This window comes from Pseudorca crassidens, chromosome 16 (genome assembly GCF_039906515.1).
Source record: "Pseudorca crassidens isolate mPseCra1 chromosome 16, mPseCra1.hap1, whole genome shotgun sequence".
NCBI lineage: Eukaryota > Metazoa > Chordata > Mammalia > Artiodactyla > Delphinidae > Pseudorca > Pseudorca crassidens.
In genome coordinates, this window is record NC_090311.1 from 62366757 (window position 1) to 62379447 (window position 12691).

The 12691-nt window shown below is 54.3% G+C and overlaps 1 protein-coding gene across 2 annotated transcripts in view; it reads right to left on the reverse strand.

The window, feature by feature from the left end:
* Nucleotides 1-1677: 1677 nt before the first annotated feature.
* FAM241B (family with sequence similarity 241 member B) overlaps nucleotides 1678-12691 on the reverse strand; it is a 252848-nt gene continuing 241834 nt past the window's right edge. For both annotated transcript variants that reach the window (XR_010935971.1, XR_010935970.1), the window contains one exon: nucleotides 1678-1757. The gene's annotated coding sequence lies outside the window, so the exon portion shown is untranslated. The remainder of the gene's footprint in view (nucleotides 1758-12691) is intronic.

The window sequence follows — 12691 nt, forward strand, 5'->3', positions numbered from 1 at the left end:
GAGGAGAAAAACAAAAAAAATAACAGTAGTGCTCACTAGGAATCAGGGAAGTACTAAGTACTCTCTATGAGGACCTCACTGAACCTCTGCCATATACCTGGAAGGCGGGTATTATCCTCATTTCTCAGACCAGGCCACCGGGGCAGAGAGAGGTTAAATAACTCTCTGAAGGTCACACAGCTGGTAGATGTCAGAGTTGGAATTCAAACCTAGATCTTCCATGGTTCCAAGTCTCCTGCCCTTCACCAGCATTCTATACTTCAAGCAAGAACAATTGCAACTGACCAAGAGCTACGAGGACGATAGACACGGTGGTTTGAAACGCGGGCTGCCCCACAAACCCCGATGCACACAGTTGCTCTGCCCAGGCCGCGTCAACACACCCTCACCTTCATCTCATCTCATTAATCCTGGCATTCTTTCCCCAAAAGCCATCACAGATCCCATGGCTCAATCTCTGGGACCCCAAGGGAGGGAGGGAGCTTCCCAGGGCTCCTGGACACCCTTTTAATTAACCCAGATGACCCTCTTCTGCCTGAGGCCAGCTGAATCCCGTCACGGTCTCACCAGCTCCCGTGGCACCTGAACTGTGACTCCCAACTGTGACTCAGCCCACTCACGCTCCAGTGAATGTGGTCCCTCCACTTCCCCCGTGTTCAGCATCTGTCGGCCTCTTGTCCCTGGCCCGGGGACCCTGAGTGGGGCCTCCTAGGGCTCCTCGGCCTCTGTGTCCAGTGGAGTGTCCTGCCACAGTGGGCATCCAGGGCCACACTCTGAGCTGGCAGTGGCCTGGAGCAGGGCAAACCCTCGGCGGTTCCTCGGGAGTGGTACCTTGCTCCACACCCTGTTTCAGCTTCCTCCCTCAGCCCCAAAGGGGTGCAACCCATTCCCATGACTCATGGCAACGGTGAAACTTGCCCATCTGTCATTCTCGTAGCTTAATAACGATGGTGGGTGACTTAGAAAACCATGGCTTGTCAATATTACTAACTGTAGACAATGCAGTTAAACCTCTGCGCTCGGGACCCAGGCCACAGCTGGGACTGAATGAGCAGATGTGGTAAGGAGGCGGCCACACAGCACAGGGGAAGGGCACTGGAACACGTCCTCGGTAGGGAGCTGCCCATACAGGGTAGGAAACAGCAAAGGCAGACTCGGAATCCACCTTGGACTGGTCAGCTTGATCACACCACATCACGCAGCAACCTTAAGCTTGTTTGTGTGTGTGTGTGTGTGTGGCCTAGATACCAGGCGGTGAACACACAGGCCCTAAGCCACCTAGCTGGGGCAAGGTTTTGCAATTACAGGGCAATTCATTCATTTGGGCAACAAGCGCTTCTGAACCGACTATGTGCCAGGAGCGAGAGGCACAGTGGCAGGCTTCTCTTCAACTCCACGTAACACCTCACAAGTTGCCACACCCATTATCTTGCCTGATTTCACAGCCCGGTGTGCACAGTACCTGGCCCATAGAAGAGTTGATGAATAAATGAAAGATTGAATAAGCAAAGGAATGATGGATGGGGGATGGGGCCAATCAATCGGTACATGGAGGGTGAACATCAAGGACACTGTCATTTCCATCTTCCAAATGAAAAGTGACGCTCTGAACAGGGTGTGGCATGGCCACTGAGAGGGCCTCTGGTGTGTGTCCCCATCCTTGTCACCCCTTCGCAGGGCTCCTTACCTGGCGGGCAGTGACACCCTGGAGACGTCTTCGGGGTCTCCCGGCGCCTCCGTGAGTGGAGCTTCCATTTCTGCACAAGGAGACAGAGAAGAGCGGTCACTGGGAGTTGTAAACGCCAAGTTCTGGAAAGCGGCTGGGGGCTGGGGGGTGGGAGAGAGAGGGGGCGGGGGAGAGGGGCCGCCTGGGGGCTGGCAGGGGGACTGGTCCTGGATCAAAGGCTGGCCACCGGGCATCTGGATAATAAGAAGCAGATGGAGAGGTCCCGTCTTGGTAACCTCGGGGTCTTATGTCTTCGGAGAGCTCTGAAGGAAATTAACTCAAGCACAGGACCCTATAAAGCAGTGTGGCCTTCCTGCAGCTCACGGGCACAACGACCTGCTCTTCTTGGCTCTCTGCTAATTGCTTCCTGTCTAGCTCTGGGCACCTGTGGATCCCGGGAGCAGGGACAGTGACCTCTTTCCTTCCGGTGTTGCTCACAGAGCCAGGTACAGGCAGGCCCTCTGTCCCTCCATCAGAGCCCTTTCTCACCAGCTTGCCTATCCTTGGGCCAATCTGGAAGGCCCCAAAGATGCGGCAACAAGAAGACTGAGACGCCTGCCCTCAAGGACCTGCCACATCCGTGGAGATGAACCGATGACAGGTACACACCTGCCAGCCCTGACACCTGGAAAGGGCAGGGCGCTGAGCGCTGAGCGCCTCGGTCCTCACCACCACCGAGGGAGGGGATTGCGGGGTGAGGTGGGGGGAAGACAGAGGTTAACAGGTGTGCCTCTGGGTCAGACCGCCTGGGATCCTAGCAGTTCTTGGCCCCTGAGCTGATAACAGTCCTGACCTTATTGGTTACTGAGAGGATCAAAGAAGTTGGTGCATAGAAAGAAAGGTGCCCAGGAGGCATCAATAAATGTTAGCTATTATTACACTCATTTTATAGGTGAGGGACCTGGGCACAGAGAAGAGACTAAACTGGCCGAGGTCACAGGGGAGGAAGGCTGAGATTTGGACCCCCTCTCTCTGAAGCTAGTGCTGCAGTTAGAAGCTGGTGGTCCCAGAACCAAATTGGCCCTTACATGTTTTTTGTTTTTGTTTTTGTTTTATGGTACGCGGGCCTCTCACTGCTGTGGCCTCTCCCGTTGCGGAGCACAGGCTCCAGACGCGCAGGCTCAGCGGCCATGGCTCACGGGTCCAGCCGCTCCGCGGCATGTGGGATCTTCCTGGACCGGGGCACGAACCCGTGTCCCCTGCATTGGCAGGCGGACTCTCAACCACTGCGCCACCAGGGAAGCCCTAGATGTATTTTTATTTGGTTCCCCCAGTGATTTTTTTTTCATTGAATTTGTCCCCAGTGTTTTGAAGAGGCTGATTTCACATGAAAGTCTGTGTTTCTAACTTCTCTTGAAAAACTGGAAGATCTGGGCCCATGGGGCCTGTACTGTGTGGCTGGCTGTGACTGGCTCTCCTGTGCACTGTGGTCCCCACCCTGACCTGTCAACCGGTTAGGAGGCCGGCTGGCTCCCCACAAGCATTTCCCCAGCACATGGCTTCCCGCTACTGTGGAGTTCTGCCACTCAGGGTGAAAGGTAAAGGAAGTCACGTGAAAGGTGTCATAGGACTTGGTGTCACCTCTGGCTTGGCAGTGGAGAGGGAAGGTCAGGAAAGCTTCCTGAGGATTCACATCAGACTAATGTCTGCTGAGCACCCACTGTGTACTGGCGCTAAGCTGGGTGCTTTCACAGGGAATCACATCTATTTTTCATAATCAAACTCTAAGGTAGGTTAAATAGTGACCTCATTTCTTGCTGAAGGAAAGTGAGGCTCAGAGAGGCTGAGTGACTTGCCCAAGGTCATACAACCAGTATGTGGTGGATGTGGGATGAGAACTCAGGCCTTTTGATATAAAGTCTACTCCATCCTGCTGGAGAAGGGTGTGTACAAACCCCCCTGGAAGAGGGAGCTCAGCCATTGTGTGTGTGTGCCTGTGTGTGCGTGTGCGTGTGTGTGTGTGTGTGTTGGGAGAGGGGCAGATCGACAGTGTTGAGGGGAGAGCACAAGGGGGCTGGAGGTCAAAACACACAGGAGGAGGAGAAAGCGAGGAATGTCCCAAAGGGAAGACCGTCACTCAGAAAGGGAGGCTGGCACACAAATACTAGGTGGATGACTATCGAGGTGGGCACAGAGTGGCCACCGGGCAAACCAAGGACATCCCAGGACAAGGTCTGGTGGAAGGCCCTGTGATGCCCAGCTCTGAGCCTAGCTCACTAGTACCACTTTCCAAGGAAGGGACTGTACATACCTGCTTCCACATCCCTTCCCACCAACAACCTGTGGGCTCTTCAAGGGGCTTATTTGCCAGTGGAGGAGACAGACAATGAATAGAGAAACAAATGAATATATAACCCAGGCAGCAATAAGCACTACAGAGAAAAATAAAGCAGGGTAAGGGGACGGAGAGTGACGGAAGGTGGTATTTTAAACTCGGGGGTCAGGGAGGTTCTCTCTGTGCAGGGGACGTTTGAGCAGAGAGCTGGCAGAAGTAAGGAAATGAGTCGTAGAGAGATGTGGAGGAAGCGTGTTCCAGGCAGAAGGAACAGCAGAGGTGAAGGTTCAGAGACGGGACTGTGTGCCGAGTGTTTGAGGAGGAGGATAGGGGACAGTGTGCCAGGAGGGACTCGGGTGAGGAAGGAAGGATGGGAACGTGGTGGGGGGGCAGATCTTTTGGGCGCTGGCAGAGACTTTGAATTTAGCAGCACACAGATTCCTGACATGTCCATGGCTTACTGACAGCCATAAAAATCTAGAGCTAGTACAGATGCTGTGGTGAGCCATCCGGGTCTCCCAGTCAGGAGAGGGTCAAGACTCACCCTTAGTGCCAGGTATGTTGGCTGCTGATGGCTGAGCTCCACTCTAGGAACCACTCTCACCTTAAGCAGTTGCCTTGACCAGGGTCATGTCCACTCCCCCGGCAACCCGCAACCAATTACTCATAGATACCGTCTGATCCCTAGGCCTCAATTCAGGATGAGCTGCAGAGCCCCACGGGACCAGCTGAGGCCTCTGTCGTGACCGCGTCACGGCTCGACCCTCTGCCCACCCTGCCTCCCTCGCCGCCTCCAATGTTGATCCGATAAGCCTCTTGCTCACAAACCTCCGCTTCAGGCAAACCTGGAGTGACTTTCACATTCCCTGAGCCTTCACTTGACCCTCACCGGCGCCCTGTGCAATAGGCAGGCCACAAATCAGCCCCATTTTACGATAAAGGAAACAGACTCAGAGAGCGAAGGGGAATTGCCTTGAACAGGTAAGCCACAGAGAGCTTAAATTCCGGGTCTTCCACCTTCAAGTTCGGTATTTTTGTTCAATTCATCCCATATACGTGGAGCTCCTACTAATCGAGAGACTGCAAACTGGAGAACAAGACACCATCCCCATCGGCAAAGGGGCTTGCGCCTCCCGTGGGAGAAGCACGTTGAGAAGTGTCCCGCTGACTGCAGACTCTGAATGCTGAGTGGGTGATGGGGGCCTGTGTGCCCAGGTAAGGGTCCAGACCGAAGGAGCCAAGCAAGGGTTTGAAGCAGAGGAGGCACATGGTCAAATCTGGCTGGTGTAAGGGCCCTCCAGCAGCATGCTGAGAACAGACAAGGACAGTGAGAAGGCTGGAGGCTGAGGCTCCTCTCTGAAGGCTGTCAGTCACCCACCCAACCAAGAGATGCTGGTGGGCCAGGCTACGGCCTGGCAGCATGACGGAGAGCGGCGGGGAAGGGGTACGCACGAGGAAGAAGGGACAGAGCATGAGGTGGACTTGGTGAGGGGGTAGGGTCCGGGCTCTGCTGTGGGTGGCCGAGATGCCCCCATGGAGAAAGGGCAGGGGCGAGGGCAGGCTTGTGGAAGGTGATGACTTTGGTTGAGGACAAGCTGAGTTAGTGGAAGGGTCCGGGTGGGAGGGGCGCATGTGGCTCCAGCACTCAGGAAAGAGGCCTGGGTGAGAAAGGTAGATCCGGGAATCAGGAGCGTCCATCAGGAGGGGCAGGAGACGTGTGAGAGGGCAAAGCCACTGGGGACACCGAGGTGTGAAACTGGCTGCGTTCAGGGTGTGGGTGTGTTCTCTCGGCCCGCCCAGTGTTTATCTTTGAAAAGCATTAAATCGAAACATCATCGCAGCCCTTTGAGAGTCTGGGCCTCAGCCCCACCCACTGACCCTCGTCTGCAGCTCATTCCTTCTAATACTCAACCCCAGGGATCCTTCCAGCCCCTGGTCCTTCAATCCACGGGTCCTTTCCCCTTTCCACTGTTCCTCGCCTGCCATGTTTCACTTCCCTCCTTCTCAGCTCTAATTCTGTGGCCAGTGACTATAATCACTCCCCAGGCTCCACCCTCGGCTGTCTTGATGCCCTGCCCCTTCAGCACATGCTCTCGGCCAAGCCACAAACCTGGTAGATGCAACGTTTCCACCTACCCCACTCCAGCACCCAAGCAGCAGATGAAGCTGGGGAAGGGGCCCAGCCTTGCTGACCAGCCTCACTTCATTCATGATCATTATCTCAGAGGAAAGCCCAGCAAGCATACCCCAGTCCCTCCATCTCACTGTCCTAGTAGTTCTCACACCTTCTGTCTCCAACCCCAATGTCACTGTCACCTGATGACCGCGAAGAGGCTCCCGCCGCGAGGCACACCCGCCCACCTGCATCTGTGCTCTCAGGTTAGGCCAACCCTCCACCAGCACGCAGGCAGGTCCCCCCTCCTGCCCTTATCCTGGGTCACTTACACCAGGGGTCAGCAAAGGTTTTCTGTGAAGGGCCAGCTAGTAAATATTTTAGGCTGTGTGAGCCATGTGATCTCTGTCACAACCATTCAGCTCTACTGTCGTAGGCGAAAAGCAGAGGAAGCACGGCTGTGTTCCCATAAAAACGTACTTACAAAAACAGCCTTCCAGTGGGATTTAGTGGTCGCTTGCCTACCCCTGATGCAATCTTTATGCAAACATGCTGCTCTTCCTCCCACCATAAAAAATAAATGAAAAATCCTCATGGACCCTGTTTAACTCTTTTCCTAGAAAAACTCCCTGAAGGAGGGTGTCTCGCCTGCTCTCCCCTGGACCACTCCCACCAGGCTCTTACCCTCCCTCCACCTGGCTCGCTCTCCATGAGGCCCCCCCCCCCATCCCGGTCCCCAGCGCCCTTCTGCAATATATTTGCTAGCCTTCCTCCTTGCTTTATTTTCTCCTTCAGATTCTGTTGTTGTTGTTGGCTTATTTATATTGCTTATTGTCTCCATCCCTAGAAAGCAAGTTCCACAAGGACATGAATATTTTGATCTGTTTCATTCATTGCTATATCCTCAGTGCCTACAACATGGCCTGGCACATGGTAGGTGCGCAATAAATATTTGTTGCTTAGGAGATGTCACGTAGGTCTAGATCTCTGATCTCTCTTGTAAATGGGAAGATCCGGCAACACTGGGCTGTGGTAACAATCGGGTGGTGCTGAGTGACGGCTGCCCCTTTTAGGTGGGCATGTGCTGTCCAGCTACCCAGAGTACCACCCCACCCCCAGCCAGTCTCACCGACTTAGGTCACCAGCCTGGCCCCCTTAGGCATCAGAGTTTGAGACCCTTGGTTTGAAATCCCCAGGCTGAGGCTCAGGGCCAGGTGTAAAACTTTCTGAGGCCCTGGGGTGGACCTCCAGCGGCCCTGGACAGAAAAGCCTTCCTGCTTCACCCCTGCTGTAAGCCAGGGCCTCCTGGAATGCCCCACACAGCCAGAGCTGAAATACCACCAGCCTGATCATTGCAGCTATTAAAATGCCTGTATCAGTATCAAAGGGAAAATGCCAAGTGGCCACTTACTCTCCCCAGAGAATGCAGCTCCGGCCTGGCCTGGGGTTTAGGGCCCACTCCCTCCCCACGCTCAGCCACAGGCCTCTTAAAGGGCTCAGGCTCAACCTGGGCCCCTGTAATATGTGGGTGGGTCCAAGTTGTGGTGTGAGGAGGGAGCCCATAGCAGAGGCCAGGTGAGCTCCTCACTCCACAGCCATGACCTTGAGCCTGGCACCTGCCCTCTCGGAGAATCTGCAAAATAGGGATATTACCCACCTGCCAGCCTCTTAAGTGTTGCCGTGGAAAGTGCCTTGGAAGCCATGAAGCACTTACCAGCTGGAATTATTAAATAGGAGTTAATATTAATAATAATATTCAGTAGCTACACATACAGAGCAGTATATACCGGGCACTGGGCTAAGTGCTTTAGCATTTAATAGTTAATTTTTGGTATTAGTGTATGACTCCTATTAGAAGCCACCTGCCCTTGGAGGCTGTGGTGGGACTCTCTTTTGGGTTAGCACAGCTGGCCCCCAAATCCTGATGAAGCATACTCCATGGGGAGCTCGGCAATATGGATACGCGCTTGAGCTGTCTTTGGGAGTGCCAGGACCTTGGGGTCTAGTCCCAGCATTCCCACTAACTGTGTATTAAGAGAGAGACGGAACCCCTCTGGGCCTTGGTTTCCTCATCCATAAAATAGGAATACTATTAGTTATCCACTGGACCATACTGGACAGCTGGAGGGGTAAAATGAGATGAGATCAGAAAACAAAAAGAGGGGTCCAGATGTGAAGAAGGGTGAGCACCTGCTGTGCCAGCCTGTTTTTCTGAGCGGCCAGATGAAGGCCACTTCTCTCTTGAGCTGGTGCCAGGCCTGCCTCCTTCCACCTGCCACAGTGAGGCTGGCCTGGCCTCATGCACTGCTGCCGACATGTGGTCACGCCCCTCCCCCTCCTGGGAAACTCAGACCCCCTCTTCCCACAAAGGAGAGGGTGATGGAGGGTCCTGTCTGCAACCCTGCCTTTTGACCACAAGAACTAGAAGTTGAAGGAAGGAGTCGCCCATTGAAATGAGCATGCTGGGCAAAGCTCTGGCCCCTGTGCCAGCATCTGATCACAATGCTGGCTCACAGTGGGTGCTCCATTCCAGCTGCTGGAGTCTTCTCATTACCCTGTGCCATAGCTGCTACTGGGCTGGTGCCCCACTGGAGGCTGAGCTGGCCCTTTGAGGGAAGGGCCTGGTCTGGTGTCTCTGAGCCACACTTGAACCAAATTACTTACTTTTAGGCCTGTCCCCCGCTAGGATCTATCCCTGTGGTCCCAGGTGGGCTTTGGCCTGGGCTTGGGCAGAATTCAGATCGATGGAGATGAGGGTGGGGGAGGGCAATCCAGGGAGAAAAGCAAAGGCACGGAGGCAGGGCCAGGGCTGCACAGTGCTGGCTCTGTGGGCCGAATCCCAGGGACTGCAGGAGAGGGACAGATGGGTTTTGTTAAGGGGACAGGCCTGTGTGTGGCTGCATGCCCCGGAGTGCAGGCAGCAGAGCCGAGTGAAATCGAAGCGGAGGAAATGGAGACGCTCAACTCACCCCCACCAGAGCTGGACTTGCCCCGTCCGCTCCGGGAGCCTGTGTGCTGGGGGCCGGACCGGGTGCCGTGGGGGGCCTGAGGAACTGTCTTCTCCCTTCCTCCCCTCCTCCCCTTCTCTTTGTGCAACGGACTTGGTGTCTGATCATAGACTCCCAGGGCCGTGAAGCAGGGCTGGAGGATCCTCCAGATGCCACGAGCTGCCTCTGCCACCCTGCTTCACCAGAACCACGGAGAGATATTGCTCCAGGCTCTGCAGATCAGAAAATGTGGGGAAGGAGGCGCCTGTCCCTGTGTGAACTTTCTAGCCTTCATATGAGAAAGTTCTTCCAGCTAAACTAAGTCTCTGCTGCTGCCAGGGGGAAAGGAGCTGGGCCCTGGACTGTGCAGACGTGGGTGGGAGCCGGGTTAGCATGGGGCCTAGGACCTCCGGTTTCAGGGGCTCGGAGGTCATCCATGGACCCAGGGCAGGATGAAGCAGGGTCCCCCACAGTGGAGTGGGGAGGGGCTGGGGGCAAGAGTGCTGGGACGGAAATCAGAGCCTCTCCCCCACTCCCTTCCCTTCCACAAATGGGTATCGAGCACCTATGTCAGCAGAGCCACGCAAAGTGCCGGGGACCCACATGTGAGCGGAGCAGACATGGAGGCTGTCCTCATGGAGCTTACTCTCTAGGGAGGGGCACATAAGAGTCTCCAAACCACACACATCAACGTGAAGCAGCCACTGTCATCAGAGCTCTGGCCAGCGGGGGCCAGGTGCTGAGAGCCAGTCCTCGGGTACCGACTACGTTGGTTCTTCTTGGGGAAGTGACAGCTGATCTGACATCTGAGGATGCGCAGCAACTGATCAGGGGAGGGGCCCAGATACAGGGGAAACGGGCTAAGACCTGATGTAATACTGTGCTTCTAGTGAACCAGGCAGGAGTATCGCACATATTTACTCACTCAGCACTCACAGCAGCCCATTCATGAACGCGGAAACTGAGACAGAGACAGGTGAATTAACTTGCACACAGCCAAGAAGGGCAGAGGCAGGATCTGAGCCTGGCTCTGAGCCCATGACCCTCTCTGTATGCCTGTGCCTGTGCGGGTGGGGGTGAGGGGAGATGGGCTCTTTTCAGGAGATTGCAACATCTATTTACTGGAGAGACAGGCACTGCTCAAAGCACTCATCTTAACTTTTTTTAATCCTAAAAACAACACTCATAAGATGGAGATACTCTTATCATCATCACCCCATTTTATAGAGATACAACCCAAAGCACAAAGGGGTTAAACAACTTGCCCAGTGTCACACAGCCAGTAATTAGCAGAGCTGGACTTGAACCCGGCAATCTGGCTCCAGAGTCTGTGCTCTTAGCCATGACCGTGTAGAGTCATTTGGCTAGACTTCAAAAGTGAGCGGAGGAGAGCCATGAGGCTAGAGAGGGTGGCAAGGGCCCCATCCTGCAGGCCTCATGGACCATATTAGGAAGCAATAGGAAGTCTCTGTAATCAGGGAAATGTGGAGATCAAATTCAGAGTTTTTGAAAGATTACCCTGGCTGCCATGTGGATGATGAAGAGAGCAGGGCAGGGTGAACGGGTTAGGAGGCTCCTGCCGTGGCCTGGGGGACCCAAGGGTAGCTCAGGTAGGGAGGTACAGGCAGTGAGACAAAGAAGAAGACAGGTTTGTGGGAGGCCGAGAAGGTGCAGTCGGTAGGACATGGAATCAGTGCAGTTAGACGCCAGTGCTGGGCATGCAGAGGTTCTGGGGAGGGCCAGACTTCCTGCTCAGCTTAGAGACACTGAACGTGAGGTGCTGTCAAGACATGCTGGAGGAGTGGGATGACAGGTGTAGAATGGGTCTGGAGCTCTGACAAGATGAAGACCACACACAACATTACAGCCAGAGCTGTCTAATCATGGAACATCCAGCTGCATAAGGTAGTGATCTCCCCGTCACTGAGGGAGTGTAAGCCTGAGAATCAGGGGTGCTGTCGGGGATTCCTTTTAGCACATAACTCCTTTCTTTCTAACATTCTGAGTTCGTGGAGTGGGGAGACGCTAGAGGTGGCAGGACCACCCTCCCTTCCCATGTCACCGAGTCTCCCCCTACCCCTGGGAAACCTCAGTGCCAGCTCACAGGGAAGTCGCTAAGCCTGTTCCTGGAAAAGCCCCAGCTCATGCCCCTTTCTGCATCCCTGTCCCCAGAGGTCACCCTTCCTGTCCTGCCTTACAGGCCACCTTGTCAGAGCATGACCTGTTGCAGAAAACCTCCAAGTGATGGCTTCAGAGGCACCTTCATGGGGCATCTGCGGCATAAGAGGTGACTGCAGGTGTAAAGTCCCTTGGATGGCAGAATCCCAGGCCCTGTGACAGCCTATGGGGGTAAGATGTGTCCTCTGGGGGCAGCAGGGCCTCCCCTGCTGAACTGAAAGAACAGGTAGGGGACTCCTCTGGCGGCCCAGTGGTTAAGACTCTGTGCTCCCCTTGCAAGGGGCACGGGTTGCACCCCTGGTTGGGGAACTGGGATTCTGCATGCCACGTGAAAAGAACAGGTAGGAATGAGCCTCCTGGCGGGGGGGCGGGTGGGAGGGCAGGTAGACCGGGTGAGCTGCCCACAGCAGGAAATGCCTGAGCTAAGGAAAGACGGAGACTTCCCTTTGGACTGTGGGCATGGAGGAGGCCTGGGAGGCTGGGGATGGGTGACAGGAGAGGAAAGGGGGCTGAGGAGGCCCAGCCCGTGTGGACTCCAGCCATGCGGGATTTTGGGAAAACCCACAATAGCCTCCAGGAGGGGAGACAGGGGCCCAGTGTCCCCTGGAAAGGCTGTGCCCAGCCTCTCAGGCAGGCAGTTCCGCCCCTTTGTGCTCGGCTTGCCCTCACTCTTTGAAGGCTCAGAGGAGTCCCCACTGCCAGCAGGCCCATTCCCGCCCTTTGGGCCACAGAGAGTTTTCTGCAGGGAGGCCCACACCCAGGGCAGGAGGCCTGCAGAGGAGCAGGGAGTGTCCGCATGCCTCTGCTGCTGGGGCCTGCCCGCCACACAGCTGGGACCCCAGCCTGCCCCAGCCCTCCCAGCCCCTCCCCACACCCGGGCCTCAGTTTCCCTTGGAGGAAACTGCTGACTTCCTTTCCTTATGGAGGACTCAACAAGACTGCTTCTGAATATAAATGTTTCAGACATTACATGAAATTCCTAAAAATCTTATATGTTCTGGTATAATGTTATAAGTCATAATTCTAGTTATTATTTTAAAATGTATATCTCAGAAATAACTAAATTTCCTTGTCAATTGCATTATTATGAACTTTCATCAAATCTTTAACCGTGGTCAGTTTTAAGTCTTTTGTTATTTACAGACAGTTCTGGATGTACTCTGAGGCTTTTGCAAAAATGTTCCTATAAAAGGGTTTCATCTTCAAGGAATTCATGGAAAAGACTCTGACAAGTACAGGCTTCTGGTAACTGACTACACTGCTGAACTGAATGAATAAGCATTTTCAGAACTCTAATGGAAAACTGATGAACTCATAAAAGTGCTAACAAAAGATCAAGATAAAAAAAAATTAATTACATGGGACTGAGTGAACTGATGAGGATGATTATAATTTTTGTGACTTTGTCTGAA